At 36.7% G+C, this 27,316-nt stretch overlaps 1 protein-coding gene and 1 pseudogene across 2 annotated transcripts in view; one reads left to right on the forward strand and one right to left on the reverse strand.

Moving 5' to 3' along the window:
- The window catches only part of CDKAL1 (CDK5 regulatory subunit associated protein 1 like 1), a 704,048-nt gene that overhangs the window by 136,670 nt on the left and 540,062 nt on the right, over positions 1–27,316 (forward strand). The gene's annotated exons all lie outside the window — the stretch shown is intronic.
- Positions 18,407–19,433, reverse strand: LOC138164535 (large ribosomal subunit protein uL10 pseudogene; annotated as a pseudogene).

Raw genomic sequence — 27,316 nt, forward strand, 5'->3', positions numbered from 1 at the left:
TGATGTAGAAAAATCATCAAACTCAACTAGGAAATGTGGGAGCAGGAAGAGGTATAGGGGAGGATTAAAAGAGGGTAGAATAAGGTAGGGATTAATCATAAAGAAAATGAACTGCTATTCTGGAGGGCGGGGTATGAAGGAAGGATTGAAAGAAAGAAAAGGGAAAAATCTCTGAGTGATGTTTGAGTGTGAGGATAGGGGACAGCAGAATGGAAGCAGCTCTTAATGTTGAGCAGACTCTTACTCTTTATAAAGAAAGCAGTGAGGAGGCGGCTAGGGGGCACAGTGAGTAAAGGGCTGGCCCTGGAGTCAGGAGGACCTGGGTTCGGATCCATCCTCAGACACTTAACACACACACACACACACACACACACAAACTAGCCATGTAGATGATGTGATGGTTTATGTTGGGGTTGGCTACATTCAATGGGTCAAATCTGAATTTTACATATTTAAATTTGTTCAAGAAATTGTTAATCCACATGCTTTATAAAAACAGTCAGCAGGTCATATTTGCCCTTCAGACCATAGTTTGCTGCCTATGTGGAGAACCCTACAGTTTAAAATTAATTGAACAGTTAATAACTGCAGCAAAATGACAGAATATAGAATCAATTCCCAGAAATCATGATCTTTTCTATTACTAACAATATCTAGCAGGAAGAGATGCAAAAAGAAATGCCATTTAAAATAACTACAGAATAAAAAAAAATTATATATTTAGGAGTTTACCTACCACAACATACACAGTAGATTTTATATAGAATACTATAACAAAATCTTTTTTTCTTACAAAAATAAAGGCAAGTTTAAATAGGTCTTCTCATTTAGGTAATAAGAAAATAACAATACTGCTACTAAGATTGACTTATTTCTTTAGTGACATTCCAGTAATACTACCAATGGTTTACTTTAGTAAAATATGAGAAGTAACAATTTATCTGGGGGAGAAAAAAATCAGTGTGCACAAAGGAAATTTTGTTTTGAAAACTTTTGCTTGGAAAACTCAAAAGCAATCTTGTAGATGTTAGGTGTAACTTAGTATCTTACACCATATAACCACCATAAACTCCAAGTAATTACATGCCCTAAATATGAAAATTCATGTCATAAACAAATTTGAGGATCAAGGCAGAAGATACCTTTCATAAAGAAGGGATAGGGAGGGTCACTGAAGAAAATATATTTTTGTTAAATAAAATTGAGATAGTTGTGTACAAACAAAATTATTACCATTAAAATGGAAAGGAAAATGTTAACTGGGAGAAAAAATCTTTTCAGTAAGTTTGATAAAGGTTTGATATCTACAATATATAAAGACTTTATTTAAACTTTAATAGTTTTAAAATGCATTAAGATTTTTGGGATACCCTGAATATAAGAATTATAGCCATTCCTCTATAGATAAATGATAAGGATATGAATAGGCAGTTCTCAAAGCTATCAACAGACTTCCAAAAAACGTTACAAATCATAAAAACACAGAGAAAAAAACTGACACTTTTAAGTTACACTTGATACCTATCAGATTGTCAAAGATGACAAAAATGGCAGTTGTTGGAGGAACTATGGGGAGACGGGCACACTGGTGCACTGTTGGTGAAGCTGTGAAATGAATGGTCCGGTACTTTTGGAAAGCAGTTTGGAACTGTGCCCCAAAAGTCCCTAAACTCTTTGAAATACATTAATACCACTACTAGGCTTATGCCTCAAAGAGATCAAAGGGAGATAAAAAGAATCCCATGTACAAAAATATTTATAGCATTTCTTTTTATTTTAACATAGAACTGGAAAGAGGGTGTGTCCACAAATTGGGGTTTGACTGAACAAATTATGGTATGTGAATGTAATGGAATATTATTGCTCTATAAGAAATAACAAAAGGGACAGTTTCAGAGAAATGTGGGAAGGGTTCTATTGAAATACTGTGGATTGAAGTTGAGTAGAACAATTCATTGTAAAGACAAACAACTTCAAAAGACTTAGGAACTCTAATGTAATGAATAGCTGTGATGTTCAAACATTCTGCCCACCTCCTGAGAATAGGATGATGTATCCAAGGTACTGAATGAGACATAAATTTTTGAACATGACAGATGTGTAGATTTATTTTGCTTGAGTTTGCTTATTCGTTTTAAAGATTTTTTTTTATGAGGAGGTGTTTAAAAATGAATTTTCAAAAATTAAAAACATTTTAAAAATTCACATAGCTTTCCCTTTCCCTGTTGTAGATTTTTATCACTAGCATACATTTTTAGATTTGTCTATTCTTACCAGTGTTTTCTGGGTGTTAAAATCATCGTGCCTTCCTTAGCATTTTCCCAAGTAATACCAGGTAAATGGTATTCTCAAAGGAGATGCTTTTTAGATTAACCCTTCTGTTGCTATTGCCACTGTCCCTGCCACCCACAGTGAGCATCCCTTTAAAGAACACTCTTTTAACTCCATGGAGTTGTCTTTAAAAAGAAATATCAGTCATGGAAAGATGAGGGCTCTGTGTTTCATGTGTCCTCTTGAGTTATTAGTATAGATAGCTACCACTGTATTTAGGATATACAGGATAGATAGGTCTGTTCCTTAAAAATCTGTGAGTGGCTTAATGTTTTTATTTCCTCTATTTTGTCACTTTTCCAAAAGAGAGCTTTCTGCATATTTTCTCTCTACTTAGAAGAAATGGGTGGTAGTTGAGTCTTAGTCATCAGCTCCCTTTTTTTGCAAGACCAGAATTTTGATGAGATGGTTGTGTATAAGAGGAATGCTGAACAGATTAGTGCAAGGGGAACTTAACAGAACTTCCTAGAAAATGTCATTTAAGTTTTAGAGGATGGGAACATCTTCCTGTTTTTCTTCAGCTTAGGTTTCTCTGGTTTGACGTTGGTAGTATTGTGGTGTCCAAAGGCCTTAAATGGCTTTGCTTTTTCCAGTCCAACACACTTTCCATTCTAAAATCATTCTAACAATATTCTACAGTGTTGATCATCTTATCCTCCCACTTGGGAATCTTCTTGTTTACTAAATCAAATTCCTTAAGCTGGCATTTAAGGCTCTCTGTACCAGGCTTAAACCTTTCTTCTTTGCCTAATCACACCACATACTTTTCCTGTAAATGTGTCCCACACTCCTCTCAAAGCAAATTTTTCCATTCTCTCTCATTGCTCATAGTATTCTCCTTGCATATACCTTATTCCTCTCCTCCTTTGAAATTCTGCTCATCTTGCCAAGATCTAGGCCAAATTCTGTCTCCACTATGAATCTCTCTGAATTAATTCCCTCATTAGGAATGATTTCCTGAGTCTCTGAGCACTTTTTCGGACAGGAGGTGAGAGACTGGATCCCTCTGTTTTGCTTAGGATTGTGAAAGTACAGGAGCCTCTAGCAGACTTGCTGCTAATCACCATGGGAGCTTTCATCCACTCTGTTTCCCACCTGGGCCAGTTTGCTTCTCTTTAGGCAACCTCTCTAGTGGCCCCCTTTTTGGAAGAGCTCACCATATTTATGCTAGAGTTAGTGAAGACACCCAGTCAGCTTAGCATGCTTGCAGCTCAGAACCCGTGAGCTGCTGGGATCAGTCTGCTAACAAGAGTTACAGGTATACACTAATCTAGCATGTGCTCTGTGAACCCTTATAGTACTTTATTTTATATCTCTCTATTGGCCCTTCTATTGTTTTGGCTTTTTGAATGACTATTAGATATATATTTTACTTTCCTTTTAGGCTATAAGATCCCTGTGGTCTGTGTTTCATCTTTGTATCCACATAGTATTAGTACTTTTAGGTAGCAAATCAGTTGTTCAACTTCCAATCTGAATATACTTTCCCCCTTCTAAATTTCCTTAATTAGGGACATTTTATTGTATTTGCACAAGGATAAGATACCTAGGTCAAGGTATACTTAATAATAATTATATATAAGTATATACACATAGATATGTATATTTTACTGCTACTTCTACTATGTATTGCTTGACTCATGAATGTAGCAGCTGTTTCACTGCTACTTATCTACAATATGAAGTGATGAGTCACATGAGTAATTGTATTAGTTGTATAAAATACTTTCAAGACAATTTCACTTATAAAAGTCCTATAGGGCTTCTCATAAAGATGGAAAGTTGGAGCCATCTGTTACTTTAAAAACATGACCCTAGTATACCACCTGGTGTTTAACTCAGCTGCAGGATTTATTCCAGATAAAGCAGTGCTTCATTTAACAAACACTGGGGTAGGAGTGTGGGGATACAAGGAAGGCTTTTTACTCAGGACTGAACAACATTATTTGGGATCATTGTTGTCTTCTATTGTGGTTTATCATTAAAAACAATTTTCTCTTAATTTTGAAAATTGGATATGTTGGATAGCATTACACAAAAACAACATTATATGATGATGGGGATAATGTTCTGTGCGGGATGATTTCATTTGGAACAGTTGATGGCCGACCACCTGCTGTACTTTTGTTCTAGTAGCAATCTGGCAAGTGGCTACAGTGTTTTGGTTCTTTGATTTGTCATGTGTTTGGAACTATCTGGGTTAGTTGTGACCATTAATTCAGCACAGAATGATAGACTATTTGACTACTGGGTGTTTGAATTAAGAAAACAAATCTCTTTTACAGTTATTATTCACTAATCACAGAATGCTTTTATCATGTTGATATAACATCTGAACATTTTAGTTTTATCTAGGAGTAGCTTATTCTTATCTGTTGTGCTGAAACAACATAAAAAGAGGTACAGGTATTATTTGGAATTATGGTAACTAGCCACCATCTAACACCTGTCTGCTTCTTCACTGTGATTGTTGCCTCAGTAGTTGGTTATGGGATATGATCATTGTCACAATCCACTATAGCTGAGGGTTACCAAATCTCCTCCAAACATACAAGGGAGCTTTCTATTTTTAAAACAGACTGTTTAATGCTAAAAGACCTGTTGCTTTGCACGTAGGTAGCTTCTTGTATTTGTTTTGCAAAATTGCTATTTGCTGGATTAATTACATTTATTATCTTTAATGTTCCAAACACATAGCCTTCTTCCAAATATATTAAAATCCAGTATCCATTTATTAGACTCTGTGTGTGTGTGTATAAGTGTTATGTGCATCTGCATGCATTTGTGTACTGCCATTCCCAACCTGTATAAGAGGAAAGACTCCTTTTTAATTATCACCTCTATGAAAATTGACTTATTGCCATAGCTTATTAGACTTAGAAAATATCACAGATTTAAAGGTATTTGGGATTTCATAGATCATTTTGTCTAACTCTTTCATTTAATGCCTGGAAAAACTTAGGCCCAGTGATTTTAAGTGACTTACTCAAAGTCATGCAAATAATAAGTGCCAGGACCAGGGGTAGAACTCATGTATTTTGGCTACAAATCCAGCACCACTACTTTAAAAGGTAGTATTCTATATAGGCAGTGAGGATTTAACAGGGATTTAAACTAAGTACTGAAAGGGTTTGTATAGCCAGTTTGGGATTATTTCAGGAACTGCGTATTTATTCAAGCACCTGCTTTCTTCTTTCCAGCTTTGCTTGCTATTAAATAATATAATTCTGTATCTTCTTAGCACCTTAAGCATAACTTAGACAAAAGATAAGGAAATTTAAACATCTAAATAATATATTTTATTACCTGTTATCAATGGGTTAAAAAGTTTCTGTTGTGGAATTGAAATTATGGGATGTTCATTTCCCTTTTTTTGGATATAGATATACCCATATACACAATTATATTGCTATGTGTGTATATGTATGTATATGTGTGACCTGGGTTTAGGTTCTTCCTCTGAAACATACTGTATGAGCCTACACAAATAAGTTAATTTTTTAGTGAAATAGACAAGTAATTCTTTAAGCATATAAATTGTAAAAGAGTTGTAGCTTTACATTGATATACTGGGTTTCCTCAATGGACATTGCTTTCATCAATAAATCACAGGTCACATATATGTTTGTGTAGATGCATACTGCAGTATATATGTATGTCTAAAGACTAGAAGTTCCTTACTGTCTGGGACTGTCTTATTTATTTTACATCTTATTTATATTTACATCTTATCACCTTGCACAAAGCCTTATGAGCAGTCAGCTTTTATTTATGGTAATATTCCATTTCCATCTCCATGCCTTTTCACAGCCCCATATTTTAAATGCTCTCCATGCCTTCTCTCCTACACTTGACTTATTTCAAAACTTGGTTCCACTTACACTATCTCCTGTTACCTTTGCATATCTTTAAAATTTAATTCTCTGTTGTTTTTCTCAACAGAATATAATTTCCTTTAGGTCAAGGACTCTTATTTTTACCTTTATCTTCTTAATGCCTAGCACAGGGTAGGTGCTCAGTAAATTCTTGGTGGTTGTTTGATTTATACTCTGCATATGTGTAATCTTTATTGTTTTCATTTTACAAAGGTTTTTCATAATATGTAGCCTTTTCCCCACATCTTCGTCTCCCACTTTTCTGTATATACCACTTACTATAAAAGGATGAATTCTTTTCAGTTCCTAGTAACAAATGCTTATCATTTCAGAAGTCAGATTGTGATTTGGCTCCACATCTGAGATGTCATTTCACACCATGATGGATTTTTCTGTGAGTGAATTGCCTTTCAAACTAAAGGTGCCCAGCCTTTACTATGTTAACTATATCTCTAAGTAATCCATGCTATAGCGGGATTAGGAAGTGAGAATGGTCCTGCAATGTCTCTAGTGATTCATATTCAGTTTAGCATGACTTCTTGGTTTTAGTTTGTGATGAAGGTGGTCACTTTGAAGCTGAAAATTTTCGACTGTAAATTGTTGTGTCATCTTTTGTAGGGGAAACAGCATTTAAATGGCTTTATGCTTTTGTGTTTTGTACTTTTCTGACTCATATTCATTGCTCTTCCTATGATTTGTTATTCCAAACACTGCTTTTTCATTGTAGACAGAGAATTTTCCAAAGGTGCTGATGTCTTCCTGAGTCACATGTTAGGATTCTCTGAACTATTTTACATGTGAGGACATTCACCTGTCATTCATAAACAAAAGCAGGGAAGAATTAAACTTGATTGTGGTCATTTTCTTATTAGAAAAACTACCATAATTTCTGTTTTATTCCTATTTAAACTTAATTTAAAAATGTTTTCTCTAAAATGTAGAATATTTTTATAGATGAGATTCACGCTCATCAGTAGCATCTCAGGTTTTTTTTACTTACCTTTTGTTTTCCTGTTGACAGGTAATATTTGATTTTTCTCAATAAAATGAAGCCAATGTTGACCAAAAATATTAAAAAAGATTACAGTACACATTAAACAGCCCACTTAGAAAGGGTAAATGTTCAAAAATAATTCATACTTTTCAGCCTAACTTTACTCTTTCTTTTTCATTTTAATAAAATATACAATCAAAAACTTTCTTTTTCTCTTTGAGAGTCACAGTAAAGAAATATATTATCTAAATGAACAGCATAGAGTCATCAGAGCATAGTGAAGAAAATGCTGGATTCGGAGTTTGTTCATATAGTTATGCTTTTATCTATGTCTGTTGACAGGTAATTTAAATGTTGAGACTGTTTCCTCATCGTTAGAATAAGTGGTTTAGAATAAATGATTTCTATTCATTGATTGTAATAATTTCTCTTCTATCAATTAACATTCTTTTCCTTTTAATATATGACTAATAATATTGGATTTTTGTGGATTTTAAGTTTATTTGAAAAATGTCAGGAGGAAGAAAAATGAGTGTCTTAAGATTGGTAAGAACTCTGTTTTCTGACTGAACATTCTGTGGTAAAGGATTTTGATTCCTAACGAAAATTACTTTATATATAATATATAATAGAAAAGTTTCTTAGTGACATACATAGTGCCTCACTTATCTAAAGATGTCTTCTTATAACCTCAAGGAAGAAAAGGAAAGAAAAGAATGAAGAGAAGAAAGAAAACAAAAAGGCATCAGTCACAATGAATAGTTACTTCTTTTAGAAAGGAAGGCCATTGTTGTCTTGGGCCTCCTCCCTTTAGCTCTTTTTCTCCACATCTCAATATATCAGTGGCTCCCAGTTAGTCCTTTGTGGACTCTTAAGACATTTGTGATATAGGCCAAAGGGATTTGTGCTAAAAATTCTTTAAGTGGTACTTTAACCAATAAATGATTGCCCAATTGTTTCACAAATTTATTTTTCCTCTGTAACAACAAACCTGGACATGTTTGCAACATTTCTGAAAAGCTACCCAGTAACTTCTACAGTGATTCCAAACCATCATGTTGGTGTGCACAACAATTTTGGTGTTTGTGCAACAATTACACCAAAAATTCTGATCACTTCTAACTAAGTGCAATGTGTTCTTGCAGTTTCTCAAGCTGTCATTAAATTGTTTCCAAACTGCCAAAGGGTTTGATACTGGAGTGCCATCACTTTCCCAGTGAATGGTCAGACTCATGGGTATTTGCATTCTGTGCACTGCTCCTTCATTTGCATTCTGTATACTGAACCAGAGTAGCATTTTCTTTCTCCACTATTATCCTGTAATTGTACCTCATCAGCTGTGTAATCACATAATCAAGATGCTAGAAACATTTGTGTTCTTGTAGCACAAATGTCAGACTGTCTTAAAACCATGATTGTTGGGCATGCATATTACAAGCTATCTGGAAACTATCATGGACCATCACAAGTGTTTGGCAGAAATAAACCTTATATTTCTTCTCATTGTAGTATTAAAGCTGTTTTCCTGTTTAAATTATCCTCCACTTAGGTTACTATTCTTCTATCTGGTGGAATTTCAGACGAATTGATTTGCAACATTGGTTAGTCGTTCATTAGAGTTTCTGTGAATGTAGCAGGTGTGCCTAGTGGTAGAAGAGAAAAAAAGTCACCTCTGAAGACATTATTTCCTTACAAAGGTTAGTTTTTAGCAATATTAAAATCGAAACAATATATTCAGTTGCACCTTAAGTACCTTTATCATTGAAGATAGTACTTACAGTTGGCCAATAGAAATATCAATATTTTATATGATAACTAGCTATTTTCATTGATTGGTTAGGTAGCTAAAAATAAAAATTCTCTTCATTCAGAAAGGTAGGTTCTAAAATTCTCTTATTGTGTTGTCTGCTATATATTAGTGTGGATGAGCATTTTCATTTTATTCTTGTTTTAAATAAAAATAAAAAAAAGAAACTCAACATGGAACCAACCAGGTTTTGTACTATACCTGTTTTGTGGTGAGATAAATATTGCAAATGTTTGTTCAGATATAAAAATCTAACATTGACATTGTTTAAATGAAATTACTGTTATGTTCAACATTTTCCACATTGTTACTTATTTCATTAGAAGGATTTATTCAGGGGTGGCTAGGTGGCGCAATGAATAGAGCACCGGCCCTTGAGTCAGGAGGACCTGAGTTCAAATCTGGCCTGAGACACTTAACACAAAAACTAGCCATGTCACCTTGTGCAAGTCACTTAACCCCAAATTGCCCTCCAAAAAAAAAGTATTCATTAGAATTTGTAAAATAAATAAGTTTAACATGAAGTATTGCAGATAATAGTAAGCAATTGAGATTTGGATTTCTTCTTTAAATTCTTACAGAATGCCCCACATAAGATTTCCGTAATTATTTTTATAATGAGTATTTTTTAACTTCACATTTCATAATTTTTAAAAATTTTCATATTTATAAGTAGAATGAAATTTTACATTTTGTAATTGTTATATAATGTAAATTTCATTTTGGAGCAAAAATTATCATTGTAATTATTATAAGCACTTAAATTATCCTGGGACTTCACTATTCATTTTTAAAGGAATTAGTGGAACAGAAAATGTTACAAGCCATTGTCATATATAATTGTTCATTCTTTTCCCCTCATTTCAGTTAGTTTTGTATATTATAGCCATATTCTGTGAAGTTTCCTATTAAGTCCCCATGGAGAAACTAATCTCCCTTCTCATAGTTCTTATAACACTTTTCCCGAACCTATCCTTTGCATTTATCTCATTATCTTTAAGCTGTGTTTATATGTTTCTCCATTTTAGATTTTGAACACACTGTCTTCCACAAATTAGATGTTTGATAATTTTTTTTTTAAGCAACTGGGGTTAAGTAACTTGCTCAAGGTAAAATGGCCAGTTATTTCTGGGTGTGGTGCTAAGTATCTGAGCCTGGATTCAATCCCCAGGTCATCCCGACACTGGGGCCTGTGCTCTTTACTCGCTGAGCCACCTGGCTGCCCCTATAAATGTTTTTAAATTAAATTTTTTTTTGTTGCTGTATTTTACCTACGGTGATCTCATTGTCTAGTGACAGCTGTAATGGTATGCATTCCAAAAACTTTGGTAGGAGTTCAAGAAGATATAGAAGGGACAAGGAAAGGAGAGGGGTTTAGAGAAGTTACACCTAAAAATTATGACAGTGATAGCTAGACATAGTATAAGTAGAGACAGATATTAAAAGCAGCAATAGAACTGGTGGGTCCTGGCCACATTGACATTAACAAGAAGTAATAATGGAAAACTAAGGGAATAATTCCAAAGAGAAAACTATAATGTGGATTCTTTTGCACCTAGTATGATAGAAAACTTTCTCTCCATTCCTCCCACCCCCTACCTGCTCCCTTGAAAGAGCAGATGCTGTATTCATAAGGAACATGAATTACCCCACTCTGGGCCAATCTCTTGGACATGACTGTGGCAGTAAAAGTCCCAGTCAGGCCAGAAGATCCTTTTTGTGAAATTCAGTTTCTTGTATGTAGCACTTCATCTCTTGTCTCTATGCCTTTACATTCTCCCCCATGCCTAGAATGCTCTATCCTCTCACTGTTCCTGGCTTTCTTCAGGACTCAGCTCATCTTGTCTTCTGTAGGAGGCCTTTCCTAGTCCTTCAGTTACAAATGCCTTGCTATTTCATTTTACCTTAACCAACTCTGTCAGTAACTTATTTCTTCTTCTTTTTTTGTAGTTTATTTTTTTAATTTTTTAGTTTACATCATTCATTTCCACAAGATTTTGAGTTACAAATTTTCTCCCCATTTTTCCCCTACCCACCACCCCAAAACAGTGATCCCACTGAATATCCCCTCGCCAAATATACTGTCTCCTATATCTTCTCCCCTCCCCCCTCCAACTTTCCAGTAGGGCATGGTGGATCTCTATGCCCCAGTGCCTGTATATCTTATTTCCCAGTTACATGTAAAATAATAATAATAATAATAGTATATATTTTTTTAAACATTTGATTTTAAACCTTTGAATTCCAGATTCTTTCCCTCCCTCCCTCCTAACCAACGCTTACCGGGAAGATAAGCAATTCAATATAGGTTGTACATGTGTAGCTATGCACAACCTTTCCATAGCATATATATTATTAAAGACTGATTATATTTCCCTCCATCTCATCCCATCCTCTACTTGTTCTATTCTCTACTTTGATCCTGTCCCTTTTCAAAAGTGGGTGCTTCCAACTTCCCTCCCCCCCAAACTGCCCTCCCTTCCATCATCCCCCCTCTTATCCCCTTCCCCCCTACTCTCCTATAGAGTGAGATACCCTATTTAGTGTGTATGTCATTCCCTCCCCAAGCCAAATTCAATGAGAATAAGGCTGACCCATTCCCTTTTGCCTCCCTGTTCTTCCCCTCCATTGTAACAGTTTTCCCTTGCCTCTTCTATATGAGATAATTTACCCCATTCTATCTCTCCCCCTCTCCTCTCATTATATTCCTCTCTCACCTCTTAATTTCATCTTTTAAGTATCATCCCTTCCTATTCAACTGGTCCTGTACCCTCTCTCTATGTATACCTATCCACATATATACACATACATATGTATTCATATGCCCATATACCCTCCTATATAGACATATATATGTATATATATATATATACATATATACACACACACATTTCTATTCCCTTCAACTATTCTCATATTGAGCAAAGTTTCATAAGTTACAATTAATGTTTTTCCATGTAGGAATGTAAGTAGTTCAACTTTGATATATTCCGTATGATTTCTTTTCCCTGTTTACCTTCTCATGCTTCTTGTATCTGAATGTCAAATTTTCTATTCAATGCTGGTTTTATCATCAAGAATGCTTGAAAGTCCTCTATTCCATTGAATTACCATATTTTCCCCTGAAACATGATACTCAGTTTTGCTGGGTAGGTGATTCTTGGTTTTAATCCCAGCTCCTTTGACCTCCGGAATATCATATTCCAAGCCCTTCGATCCCTCAGTGTAAAAACTGCCAGATCCTGTGTTATCCTGATTGTGTTTCCACAGTATTTAAATTGTTTCTTCCTGACTGCTTGTAATATTTTCTCCTTAATCTGGGAATTCCAGAGCCTGGCTATAATATTCCTAGGAGTTTTCCTTTTGGGATCTTTTTCAGGAGGTGATCAGTGGATTCTTTCAACCTCAATTTTGCCCTCTGGTTCTAAAACATCAGGGCAATTTTCCTTGAGAATTTCTTGGAGGATGATTTCTAGGTTCTCTTTTTGATCATGGCTTTCAGGTTGTCCAATAATTTTTAAATTATCTCTCCTGGATCTATTTTCCAGGTCAGTGGTTTTTTCAGTGAGATATTTCACATTGCCTTCTATTTTTTCATTTGTTTGGATCTGTTTAATAGTATCTTGATTTCTCATAAAGTCACTAGCTTCCATTTGCTCTAATATGATTCTGAAGAAATGATTCTCTTCAGTGAGCTTTTGAGATTCTTTTTCCATCTGGCATATTTGCCTTTTTAAGGCATTCTTCTCCTCATTGGCTTTTTGAGTTTCTTTTGCCGTTTGAGTTAGTCTATTTTTTAAGGTGTTATTGTCCTTAGTCAGGCTGTTGACTCTCATTTTATAATTTTCTTGAAGCATTCTCATTTCTCTTCCCAATTTTTTCTCTGCTTCTCTTATTTGGTTTTCAAAATCCTCCTTAATCCTCTGTGGCCTGTAAGCAGCTTATTCTTTTCTTGGAATCTTCTGGTGCAGGAGTTCTGACTTAGTTGTCTTCCTCCTGTTCCTTGCTTTGATACTTTTTGTCCCCAAGAAAGGAGTCCAAAGTTGGATTACTGTGCTTGCCTTGTTTCCCTTGTTTTTTCATGTTGCCTCTCAATTACTTGACTTTTAAGCTTTTTGCCACAGTAGAATTCTGCTGTCAGAGGGGGGAGCTTTGTCCCAATTGCTGGAGTTTTCTCAGCTGCTGGGGCTATTTGTTAGGTACCTACTCTGAAGCCTCCCCATGCACTGGCACACTGGACCTCCACCCCAGACAGTGATGCACATCCAAGCAGCTTAAAGCAAAAGCAATTACCCCTCAGACTGGTCACTTGGTCCCTCTACAATCTTCAGGACAGGAGCTCTGAAGTAGGCACGTGGCAGTGGGTATAGGGCCACCATGCCTCAGCTGCTTCTCGCCTGCGGGCAAAGGCCAATTGCACTCCTGAATTCCTGGGTCCCAAAGTCCACACTGCACTGACCTCTCATTTTGTCCTTAGCATCTATGGGTTGATAATTCTGCAGAACACCACAGCTGCTGGTGATCTGAAGTCCCTCCAGGTGGTTGTGGCCACCCTGAGGCTAAAACTTTGGGGTCATGTGGGGCTGCAGTCAGATCCCAGAGTGCTGCGCTGGCCGTGTCATTTTGTGGGTTCTGTAGCTCCAAAGTTTGTTCAGAATCACCTTTTACATGAATTGGAGTAGGTGGAAGCAGGAGCCCCGCGGAAGTCCTGTTTCTACTCCGCCATCTTGACTCCACCCCCCCCATCCCACCCCCATTGCGTCAGTACCTTATATGAACCTAGTTTTTGACATGTCATCTCCTTCATTAGAATGTAAGTACCTTGAAGGCAAGAACTTTTTATAAAAATATCTTCAGTGCTAGGCATAGTGCTTGGCAGATTGCAGGTGCTTAAGAAGTAGACTTGTTAATTGTATTAACCAATGCAAAACTTTTCCTAGAAATTTTAAGTAATTTTAAAATTTACTATAATTTCTCTTATTGGTGCAGATGTATTTAAATATATTTACAAGTACATTTCATAATTTCACTTTGAAAAAAAATTTTTCCCCACTATTTCCAGTGGTCCTTCTTAAGATTCTCTTTATGGTATTCTTAAATTCCAGTCCTTTTATTGTTAAATCCTTATATTTAGTCCAATCTCCTCATAGTATAGATAAAGAAACTGAGACTTAGCAGTTAAGTAGGGTCACAGAAGTAGTAAGTAGCAGAGCAAGGATTTGAACACAGGTTCTGTGACTCTAAATCAATGCCACCGTGGTATCTTAAGCAATAGCTTACTTTTGTTTTATTTTTCTTCTGGAGAGAAGAAGGAAAAGGACTTTATGCATTGTTTCACAGGTTCTAAGGACTAAGCCTAACAGAAAGGGTCACTCTTTTTTTTTTTTTAAACTTTAATTTATTAATTTGTTTGTTTCCTTTTAGTTTACAGGATTCAATTCCACAATTCCTTGAATTTCACATTTTGTCCCCCTCCCTTCCTTCCCCCCCATGGCGGCTTATTATCAAGTATAGGATCTGTAAATACTTTCACATTATACAATGGTCAGGTTATAAGGATGGATTGTACCAGCTGGAATGAAAAATGGTAAAGAGGACATAAAATCAAATAAGAGAATGAAAAAGATCAGGTATTTTGCTTCCACCTGGATATAAATTTAGTTCTTTCTAGTTCTTTCTCTGGATGCACGTTTTTCTCTCCATCCTGCGTCTTTTGGGATTGACTTATATCCCTGTATTGTTGAGAAGAGTCCAGTCTATCAAAGTTGGTCATCACACATACGTTGTGTCTGTAATTGTGTACAAATTCCTCCTGGTTCTACTCTTCTCACTCAGCATCAGTTCTTTTAAGCCTCTCCAGGTAAGTATGAAGACCGCCTGCTCCCCGTTTCTTATGGCGCAATAGTATTCCATAACATGCATATACCACAACTTGTTCAGCCATTCCCCAATTGATGGGCACCCCCTTAATTTCCAATTTTTTGCCACAACAAAAAGAGCTGCTATAAACATTTTTGTACATATGGGTCTTTCTCCCATTTCTATGATCTCTTTGGGGTATAACCCTAGGAGTGGTATTGCTGGATCAAAGGGTATGAAAGTATTTATAGCCCTTTGGGCATAATTCCAGATTGCTCTCCAGAAAGGCTGGATCAGTTCACAACTCCACCAACAATGCATTAGTGTTCCAGTTTGCCCACATCCTCTCCAGCATTTGTCATTTTCCTGTTTTGTCATCTTAGCCAATCTGACTGGTGAGATGTGGTACCTCAGAGTTGTTTTGATTTGCATTTCTCTAATCAATAGTGAATTAGAGCATTTCTTCATGTGCTTATAGATAGCTTTAATTTCTTTCTCTGAAAACTGCCTGTTCATATCCTTTGACCATTTATCAATTGGGGAATGACTTGTATTCTTATACATTTGACTCAATTCTCTGTATATTTTAGAGATGAGTCCTTTGTCAGAGACATAGGTTGTAAAGATTCTTTCCCAATTTCCCACCTCCCTCCTAATCTTGGTTACATTGGCTTTATTTGTACAGAAACTTTTCAATTTCATGTAGTCAAAATTATCCATTTTACATTTTATAATGTTCTCTAATTCCTGTTTCGTCATAAAGTCATTCCCTCTCCACAAAGGGGTCACTCTTAACAATCAACATTTCTGAACAATGGCAGAGTCTATAGAATACTCCTGGAGCTCTGTGGATAAATTTTCAGTTGCAACATAGGGATTCTTCTCTTGGGAGCTATCCATATGACTGGATTGCCTATTATTAAACCTGTTTCTGACCTATTGCTATAGAACCCAGAGTTTCTATTCCTGACCTACTGTTTGTATTAAACTTTATTCTCTGATCTTGTAATAACTACCACATACAGTTAACTATGCATTATCTGCTTTCATCACCAGATCTGTCATGAACATGCATCTTGCTTGTTCCAGCCAAATTTTCAATGGCAGATTATAATTTCTCTTACTTTTTCTTCTCTCATGTCTTCTTTACTGGGAAGATGAAGATTATCAGGTATGATCTTACTCTCTTTTTTTAAATTTTTTGGTCTTTATTAATTTGTTTACTTTTAGTTTACAAGATTCAGTTCCACAATTCCTTGAGTTTCTAATTTTCTCTCCTTCTCTCCCCCCCATACAGCATACAATCAAGTATAGGATCTGCAAATACTTTCACATTAGACATTAGTCAGGTTATAAAGAAGTATTGTATCAGATGGAATGAGCAATGGGAAAGAGGAAACAAACCAAACAAGAAAAAGAAAAAGATCAGATAGTTTGCTTCAATCTGGATTCACACTCAGTTCTTTCAAGTTCTTTCTCTGGATGTAGACATCTCTCTCTATCGTGAGTCTTTTGGGGTTGACTTACAACCCTACATTGCTGAGAAGAGTCCTGTCTTCCAAAGTTGGTTGTCACACATATGTTGTGTCTGCAATTGTGTATAAATTTCTCCTGGTTCTACTCTTACTCTCTTTTTTGAAATATTTACTTCTGTGCCTATCCTTTTTTACCCTCCTTCTTATTTTTTTCTTTTAATATTATTTATTTTTAGTTTTCAACGTTCATTTCAACAAGATTTTGAGTTACAGGTTTTCTCCCCATCTTTCCCCTTCCCCTCCCCAATATAGTGAGCCTTCCGAATACCCCTTCCCCCAGTCTGTTCTCTCATATCCTCCCCCATCCCTGCCCCTCATCATTTTTTTTGCTTTTTGGAGGGCAATTGGCGTTAAGTAACTTGCCCAAGGTTACGTGGCTAGTCTTTTTGTGTGGATGTTAAGTGTCTGAGGCCGAAACCGAACTCGGGTCCTCCTGACTTTGGGGCTGGTGCTTTACTCACTGTGCAACCAAGCCGCCCCGCCCCTCAACTTTCTTGTAGGGCAAGATGGATTTCTATATCCCAGTGCCTGTATATCTTATTTCCCAGTTTCATGTAAAAAAAAAAAACAACAATTTTTTTTTAACATTTGTTTTTAAAACTTTGATTTCCAGATTCTTTCCCTTCTTCCCTCCTCAACCACCTCCACTGGGAAGACAAACAATTCAATATAGGTTGTACATGTGTAGTTACACAAAATGTTTTCATAGTAGTTATATTGTGAAAGACTTACTATATTTCCACCATCCTATCCTGTCCCCCACTTATTCTGTTTTCTACTTTGACCCTGTCCCTTTCCAAAAGCATTTGTTTCTACCTCCTTCTCTACTCTGCCTTCCCTTCTATCATCTGCCCTCTTATCCCCTTCCCCTCTACTTTCCTGTAGGGTAAGATACCCAATTGAGTGTGAATATTATTCCCTCCTTAAGCCAAATCCAATGTGAGTAAGGTTGACCCATTCCCTTTTACTTTCCTGCTCTTCCCCTCCATTGTAACAGTTTTCTCTTGCCTCTTTTATATGAGATAATATACTCTATTCTATCTCTCCCTTTCTCCATCTCCCAATATATTCCTCTCTCACCTCTTAATTTTATTTTTAAAATATCATCCCTTCACATTCAACTCATCCTGTGCCCTCTTTCTATGTATACATGTACACAAATATACTCACACTCACATGTTTATAAACACATACATCCTTCCATACATATATATGTATATATATTCCTTTCAACTATCATCATAATGAGAAAAAGTCTCATGAGTTTCAATTATCACTTTTCCATATAGAAATATAAATAGTGCAACTTTAATAAGTTTCTTATGATTTTTCCTGTTTACCTTCTTCTCATGCATCTCTTGCTTCTTGTATTTGAAAGTCAGATTTTCTGTTCAGTGCTGGTATTTTCTTCAAGAATGCTTGAAAGTCTTCTATTTCATTGGATGACCCTATTTTCCCCTGAAGCATTATACTCAGTTTTGCTGGGTAGGTAATTCTTGGTTTTAATCCTACTTCCTTTGACTTCCATAATATCATATTCTAAGCCCTTTGATCCCTCAGTGTAGAAACTGCTAGATCTTGTGTTATCCTGATTGTGTTTCCACAGTACTCAAAGTGTTTCTTCCAGACTGCTTGTAATATTTTCTCCTTGACTTAGGAACTCTGGAATTTGGCTATGATATTCCTAGAAGTTTTCTTTTTGGGATCTTTGTCAAGAGGCAATTGTTGAATTCTTTCAATTTCTATTTTGCCCTATGATTCTAGAATATCAGGGCAATTTCCCTTGAGAATTTCTTGAAGATGATTTCTAGGCTCTTTTTTTGATTATAGCTTACAGGTAGTCCAATAATTTTTAAAGTTATCTTTCCTGGATCTGTTTTTTTCAGGTCAGTGGTTTTTCCAGTGATGTATTTCATATTGCCTTCTATTTTTTCATTTGTTTGGATCTGTTGTATAGTATCTTGATCTCTCATAGAGTCATTAGCTTCCATTTCCTCTAATCTAATTTTTTTTTTGAGATAAATGAGTACTTTTATTTCTTTTTTTCACAAATAAACTTGCTGAAATAGTTGTTTCCTGTGGGCTAATCAAAGAGACCAAAGCCCATATCTTCATCTGACTCCTCTGATTCTTCCTTGGCTTCCACCTTGGCCGGAGTGGCAGCAGCAGGCACGGCAGCAGCTGAAGCAGCGGCCGCAGGGGTGGTCACTGCAAATGCTGATGGGTCAGCCAAGAAGGCCTTCACGTTTTCAGCAAGTGGGAAGGTGTACTCAGTCTCCATAGCTACAGCCAAGACCCGCTTGTACCCATTGATGATTGAGTAGGGTATGGATGCAACAGTTGGGTAGCCAATCTGCAGACAGACGCTGGCAATGTTACGGACACCCTCTAAGAACCGAAGATGCAAAGTCTCCTCCATGATGTCTAGCACTTCAGGGTTGAAGATGCTGCCATTGTCAAACACCTGCTGAATGATCAGTCCAAAGGAGAACGGGGAGATGTTCAGCATGTTCAACAAGGTTGCCTCACTGGCATCCACTTTGTCTCCGGTCTTAATCAGCTGCACAACACTCAAGATTTCAATGGTACCCCTGGAAATCTTGGTGGTGATACCCAAAGCCTGGAAGAAGGAAGTCTTCTCAGGACCCAGACCAGTATTCCATGCTGGCACAGTGACATCACATGGGGCTATGGCACCGGCACGGGCAGCAGCTGGCACCTTATTGGCTAGAAGCAAATCCCTAATCTCAGTCAGATCTTCCTTGGTGAACACAAATCCCACATTCCCCCGAATATGAGGCAGCAGTTTCTCCAGGGCAGGATTGTTCTCCAGATGACCACAAATGGCTTTGTGCATCATGGTGTTTTTTCCCATCAGTACCACAGCCTTCCCAGGGAGGGACATCTGGATCTGCTGTCTGCTTGGAGCCCACATTGTCTGTTCCCACAATGAAGCATTTTGGATAATCATCCAAAAGTTGGATGATCTTGAATTAATTGGACTTCTAGGTAGCCCTGTCTTCCTTGGGCATTGCGGTGGTACTTCAGGGATTGCCACACGGGATTTAAAGACGATGTCACTCTCATGAGGACGCCTGGGGAGAGAGCCCCTCTATTCTAATTTTGAAGGAATTATTCTCTTCAGTGAGCTTTTGAAATTCCTTTTTCACCTGGCCAATTTTCCTTTTTAAGGCATTCTTCTCATTGGCTTTTTGGGCCTCTTTTGCTATTTGAGTTAGTCTTTTTTTTTTTTTTAAGCAGTTGGGGTCAAGTAACTTGCTCAAGGTTACACGGCCAGTTATTTCTGGGTGTGGTGCTAAGTATCAGAGTCCGGATTCGATCCCAGGTTATCCTAACTCTGGGGCTGGTGCTCTTACTCACTGAGCCACCTGGCCGCCCCTGTTAGTCTGTTTTTTTTATGGTGTTATTTTCTTCAGTAGTTTTTTGGATTTCCTTTAGCAGGCTATTTACTTGCTTTTCATGATTTTTTTTGCATCATTCTCATTCCTCTTCCCAATTTTTCCTCCACTTCTCTTACTTGATTTTCAAAATCCTTTTTGAGCTCCTCCATGGCCTGTAAACAATTCATATTTTTCTTGGAAGCTTTTGATGCAGGAGTTTTGACTTTGTTCTCTTCCTTTCCTTCCATGTTTTGATCCTTTTTGTTCCCAAAAAAAGGGTTCTATGGTCTGATTGTGCTTCTTCTGCTTACTTATCTTGCCAACCAATTACTTGACTTTTGAGCTCTTTGCTACAGTAGAACTCTGTTTCCAGAATGGAGAGAGCTGTGTCCCAAATCGCTGGGGCTTTCACAGTTGCCAGAGCTATGAGGAGGGTGCCTTCTCTACAGCTACCAGAAGCTCTGGCACACTGTTCGACACACTCCAAGACTACCACCCAAGACTGTGACCTAGATCCAAGCAGATCAAAAGCAAGAGAGATTACCCTCTGAATGGTCACTTGGTCTCCTTACCATCTGTAGCCCAGGAGCTCCTAAGGGAGCCACAAGGCAGTAGCTCCAGCCACCCTGCCCCCCCAACCTCTAGCCCTGGGGGCAGGTGCTGGATTGTACTCTTCTATCACTTAATTCCAACAGAGTACCCCCTGACCTTTTTCTTTCTCTTTATCATTTATGGGTTGAGAAGTTTAGAAACCACCATAGCTGTTGGTTATTCTCTCTCCTGAAGTCTGTTCCGGCTGGTCTGTGCTGCTGGTGGGGGCTGCCCAGGGTCTGGGCCCAGGTGGCTTATGTGGGACTGCACTCAGCTCCCAGTCTGATGCTATTGATCCTTATGGTTGGCCTGCCAGGCTGCCTTTTGCTAGAGATTTGTTTCTCTCTGTCACTTATTGGGTATGTAGCTCTAAAATTTGTTTAGAGTCATTTTTTTTTACTGGTATTGGAAGTATTTGGAGCCATAGCTGAAGAAAGTGCCCCCTTCTTCTCCTTCTTTGACATAGCAAAGTGTCATTCCTTTCTAATGACACACCTTTTACTTTTGCCTTTAATTCTGATCCCTTCTGACATTCTCTAAGGCTTCACTTTCTCAGTTTATCAGATTCCTTTCTCATATTTTTAACCTCTCCTAGTCTAATGACACTTCTCTCTTAGCCTACTTTTTCTCTTAGTGTATAGGTAGCCCTTATTTTTGGCGGGGGGGAGAGAGGAGAGCCCCAGAACAACCTGCTGTGTGTTTTTATAGATCATTCCTGATTTTGTCCTGCCTTGTGGTATTCAGTATTCCTAGTTGAGTCGTTGCTGCTCCACTTCTCCATTTCTTAATGATTGGCTCTCTTATTTTCTTCTTTAGTTTTACTATCATCATTTTCAATTCTATTGGAACTGCTCTTTCATTTAAAAAAATGTTGCTATGCTCTCTCTTTCTCTCTCTCACTCTCTCTCTTTATATATGTATATATATATATATATGTTTGCTCATATCTTTATTCACTATTTCCTTCTCTTATCCTTCTTCATTCTCCCACCTAAGTATAATTTCTTTCTTTCTTTGTAAGGTATGGCAAAATTAATTGTTCCTGGAGATGACAAATTTTGGATTCATTCCTCTATTGTTTATAAACACTTACATAAGATAAAAATCAAAAAGTGTAATTTGTTGTCAGCAAGTTTTATGAAGAACAAATGAACAAAACAATACTCCTAACTGCAAATGTTTACATTGTTTTGTCTTTTTATTTCAACAAAGTCAAGACAGTCATATGTGTAGGTCTACCCATAAGTCTTCAGCATGGGTTCCTTTTTGTCATTCCTTGACTCTCCATTTGGTGGATTTTCCTGTGCCTAGTTATTTTCCATTATTTACCAATTTAACTTCTCTTCCAACTTAAAAAAAAAAAAAACCACTCTTAATTCACCTTTGCTCTCCTAGTTTTGTATGTGGAATAAGAATGTCTGTGGAGTCAATTAGATTTAAACACACAAAATAAAACAAACTTTGTAAGTTTTTCTTTGGTTATTTTTAAGTCTGTTCAGGGTAATTTCTATATTGTGTAAGGATATATTTAACATTAATTAGGAGACATTTTATTAATAGTTCTTTTACTTACAATGGTGCCCTTAAGGATCTGGACACAATTGAAATTCCCTGTTGTTTCCAGTGACCACTATAAATTAGAAGTAAGGTGCTTCTTCTGACGTTTGATCACCTTTCCTTAGAACATGTCAAAATGGAGTTAATGATTTTAGTGGTTGAATGGACCTTTGAGATTATCTTTGTTAACCTTTTCAACTTCTATTTCAACTCTTGGATCCCTTGCTCTTTGCTTTCTAATGCATGAGCCTAATTACTACTCCCATTTGACTTATGCACTTCCAATATGTTGCTGAATACTTCTGTAGTAAATCATAGAACTAGGTCTACAAAAAAAATTTATACAACTTCAGCTGGGCTCTCATGGCTGCCTGGTTATCCATTCTTTCCTTGATATTTTGCACTTCTCACAGTTGCTGTTACAAATCTTCTTTTCTCAAATGATTTACTACTATTCCTCTTGGCAGAGGAGCACTTCTTGCTCTTCATTGGAAAAATGGAATCTTTCCTTTCTGAGCTCCCTCTCCTCCTGTTTTTGTACCTCACTTAACCTCAATATCATTTGTAAATCCTTTCTTCTCTGCTCCAGTCTTACAGGTTAAGGTGACCCTTCTTGTGTTTTCCGCTTATACTCTTTTGCTTTTATCTCATCTTGGAGCTGGAACTTTATATCATCCTCACTGTAATGTTCAACCTCTCTTTGTCCCTTGTTGCTGATAACAACACCTCACATTCTTCCTGGATAATACTTCTTCCCTAAGATTGATGGTAATGCTTTGTCTTGATTCTTTTCCTAATTATCTGACTGATCCTTTTTGTCCTCTTTGAGAAGGTCTTTATCCAAGTCAAAGAGTCTTTCCATGTAGGTGTTCCACTATGGCTCTTTCCAGGGCCTCTTAGCCTCTTCTATCTTTATATTATTTTTTAGTTATCTCATTAGCCCCCACATAGCCAACTGATCTCTATGCTGATGATTCTAAGATCTCTATATCCAGCCCTTATTTCTCTCCTTTGTTCCAGTTTTGTATCTCCAACATCTTGCTGTACATATCCATCAGTATTCTTCATAAGTATCTCAAACATGAGATGTCTGAAGCACAACTTACTATCTTTTCCTTTAAAACTATTTCCTCTTTAACATTCCCTTTTCTCTGCATGCTACCACCTTTCTTCCAGGCACACAGCTTTGTAAGAAGTGATTTGCAACTTTTCACTCTCATTTCTCCCACAATATGCAGTCAGTTGTTGATTCTACCTCAACATCTTTAGCATTTATCCTCTTCTCTTAGCTTGCACCATGACCTCATTAGTTTTGGGCCTCATTGCTTCTTCCAGTAGACTCTTAATGCTATCTTTCTCCTTTTCAATCCATTCTCTGTATAACTCCAAAATTGATAGTACTAATTAATAGGTTTGATTATGTTGTTCTCTTGCTTAAGAAGCTTCATTGAGTCTTCATTCCATTTAGGATGAAATATAAGTTCAGTGGTTGAAATTTGAAGCCCTTAACAATCTGACTTTAACTTATCTTTCCAGGCTGATCACATACTACTTTCCCTCACACACACTGCTTTTCAGTCAAACTGGCCTACTTTCTTTCCTTGATATATACAACATTGCATCTCCTATCTTTCTGCCTTTGTACTGGCTCTCTCCCAAATTTGGATTGCTCCTCCTTGTGACTTCCACTTCTTGTAACCCTACATTCCTTCATTTCTCATCTCCAGTGCCAATTCCTTCTGAAATTTTTTCCTGTTTCTCCTAGATGTTACTGTCCCTCTCCCTACATCACTATGTTTTCATTTTATTATTGTTTAGCAATATGTAAACATACTCTGTTCCCTCAATAGAAGTCTCTGGAGGACAGAATTTCTCTCTTTTATTATAAGAATCCCTGTTGCCTATCAGTGTGTGGTATCTTGCAGATACTTAAGTAAGAACTTGTAGATTAAATGATTCATTATGCTAAGCCTTTAATTGTGTATGTAGTTCTGACAGGTTATATGGTATAGTGGAAGGACCACTGGTTCTGGAGCATCTTGGTTCAATTCCTGCTTCTGATGCTTACTGCTTGGATGGCCTTTTTGGTTCTCAGATTCTTCATTTGTAAAATGAGAGATGTCCTCTGAAGTCCCTTCCAACTTTAAATCAGTGATACAGTGACTGATTCAAGATTACACAGTGAAAAGCATAACTAGGTCACTTCATTGTCTAATCAGATGCTTTTTTACTATTCCCTTCTTTATCTCAAAGGTTACAAATTATGTTTTCACAGAAGTGAAGGATGTAGGTGTAAATGAGGGGTATTAGAGATGATAGGTGACAGCACAGTGATATAGTGGATGGAGCTCTGGGCCTGGAGTCAGGAACACCTGAATCCAAATCTGGCTTCAGGCACTTACTAGCTGTGTGACCCTGGGCAAGTTACTCAACCCTGTTTACCTCAGTTTCCTCATGTGTAAAATGAGCTGCAGAAGGAAACAGCAGATTACTCCATTATCTTTGCCAAGAAAACCCCAAATGGGGTCACAAAGAGTTGGACATGACTAAAATGACTGAACAGCAACAGCAAAAAGAGATGATAGATGTATGATGTATAAATGCATCTAAATTTTTTAGTCTCTTCTCTTTTTTGAATTAAATTTTATGTTTATTTTTGGTTTATATCACTCATTTCCCAAGATCTTGAGCTACAAGTTTTCTCCCCATCTTTCCCCCACCCACCACCCCAAAACAGTGATCTTACTAAATACCCCCTCCCTCAATCTTCTCTCTCCCACATCCTCCCCTATACCCCCTCCAACTCTCCAGTAGGGCAAGATGGATCTCCATGCCCCAGTGCCTGTATATCTTGTTTCCCAGTTGCTGGTAATAATAATAATAATAATAATAATAATAATAATAATAAAATATATATTTAAACATTTGATTTTAAAACTTTGAATTCCAGATTCTTTCCCTTCCCTCCTCACCCTCCCTTACTTGGTAGATAAGCAGTTCAGTATAGGTTGTACATGTGTAGCTGTGCAAAACCTTTCCATAGTGGACATATTGTGAAAGACTGACTATATTTCCCTCCATCCTATCCCGCCCCCCACTTTTTCTATTCTCTACTTTGACCCTGTCCCTTTTCAAAAGTGTGTGCTTCCAACTTCCCTCCCCCCAACTTGCCTTCCCTTCCATCATCCCCCCTCTCATCTCCTTCCTCCATACTCTCCTGTAGAGTAAATACCCTATTTAGTGTGTATGTCATTCTTTCCCTAAGCCAAATTCAATGAGAGTAAGGTTGACCCATTCCCTTTTGCCTTCCTGTTCTTCCCCTCCATTGTAACAGTTTTCCCTTGCCTCTTCTATATGAGATAGTTTACCCCATTCTGTCTCTCCCCATCTCCTCTCATTATATTCCTCTCTCACCTCTCAATTTTACCTTTTAGCTATTATCCCTTCCTATTCAATTGGTCTCTCCTCTTTTTTATAGTAAACAATCACTAGAAGATATAAAAAGACAAAATTTATATACATATTTCTTTGTTGATTCATCTTTTAACATTCAGAATTATTTAGTTTTTTAAATTATCTCCAGAAATTTGTATTTGGTTTTTATTTTTTCAAGGTTAGTTTCATGCCTAAATTCAACCACATTTATACATTCATAACTAGTTCTATTTCCATTTAACTGTAACATCCTGTTTATATCTCTTGGCCTAAAACCGTTCTCATGTGGCTTCTAAGATATATAGAAAAATTCGAATGATACCAAAAGATGGGCAGCAAAGACTGTTTTCTTTCTCTTCCCCTTTTTTCTTTGGAGGGCTAGAGCAGAATCTTTAACTTTTTGAAGAGTTTTTGAAGCAGGTCTTAATTGTGTAGGCAAAACTGGATGAATTTTATCTAAATAAAATAAAAGTTTCACTCATCAGTATAATCTAAATAACCATAAATCCTTAGAAGTATTTCCTCATACAATTGGGCAGACACGAAGAAAGGATATCTTTTAAAAAGAGTCTCTTTCATTCTTCTGCCTTTTTCATTCATTAAAAATATTGAATAGGCTCTGTACCTATAAAATGTCACTCACTGAAGTGAATCTTCCCTTGAAGCTCTTCTTTTCTACAGAGTTTTAGAACCTTTTAAAATTTAGTCATCTGGCCATATTGTAGGCATTAGTAACTTAGAATATGAGGCATAACTGGATACCAACTGAAACTGCAATGAATAGCTGACCTGTACTTAGTACTAACTGGCTTCTTTTGTCCAGTTTGGTATAGCAGTGGTGAATTGGAAAAAACGTTAGATTTGGGGTTAAAATACCCAGGTCTGGAATCAAGCTGTGTCGAAGCTGTAAGATGTTGAGGAACTTAACCTCTTTGTATCTCAATTGCTTCATCTGCAAAATGACAATAATAATAATTATGAGTATGTAGGAGGATAAAATGAGAAAATATTTGCAAATTATACAGCTTTTGGATGAGGAATTGCTCAGGGTTCAAATTCTCTAGTGAAAGAACGAGTGATTTGATTTGACCTTGTAAATCCCATAAGGAAATCAAAACAGTTTTTGTGTCTTAGTTCCACTGAGATATATGTCCATAAGGAAATATCCTTTAATACCATTTTCAGGTTAGGGAATAAAGAGAGAAGAAAGGTAAAGTTAGATGAATAAGCAAGGAAGGAATGGGAGAAAGAGAAAAAGAGAAAAAAAAAAGTATTATGGGGAAGCTCCATGGGACCTTATTTATATCGAACTAGTTATCAATAGTTAAGGAAAGAACACAGAAGTGAGCAAAAAAGAAAAAAAAAACATTGGGCAATGAAAAATGAGGCTCCATATTCCCTATAGGAAAGATAATGCATTTAATTATTAGGGCATCTACCCAATTTCTTACTTGTAGTGTATTCAATCAGTCAATCAGCAGATATTTAAGTGCCTACTGTGTGTCAGGCATTGTACTAGGTGAAGGGGATCTGAATACAAAAAATGAAACAATCCCTGCTTTTATACATACATACATACATACATACATACCTTCCTCCTGTTGCATCTCTCCATTTCTCACACATATTTCCAGTTGAACTATAAAAATAAAAGAAATAGTCTAGCAAAGCAGATTCCCTCATTGGTTATTTCCAAAAATAGTGTCATTCTGCATCATCACTTCTCTGGCAGGATTAAACCTTAGTCCTCTAGACTCATAGTTTATCATTGCATTAATAAAAGTTCAAAGTCTTTCAAAGATGTTTTCTCTGTTATGTTATGTCATTGTATAAATTATTTTGCTGATTTCTGTGAGTTTTCATCATGATCAGGGACATAAAAGTACATATAAAAGTATGTATATGTAAAATACAAAGTGAATAAGTAGAAA

Source organism: Petaurus breviceps, unplaced genomic scaffold, assembly GCF_028583685.1.
Source record: "Petaurus breviceps papuanus isolate PSGF00001 unplaced genomic scaffold, PetGlider_PUasm1.0 190, whole genome shotgun sequence".
Taxonomy (NCBI): domain Eukaryota; kingdom Metazoa; phylum Chordata; class Mammalia; order Diprotodontia; family Petauridae; genus Petaurus; species Petaurus breviceps.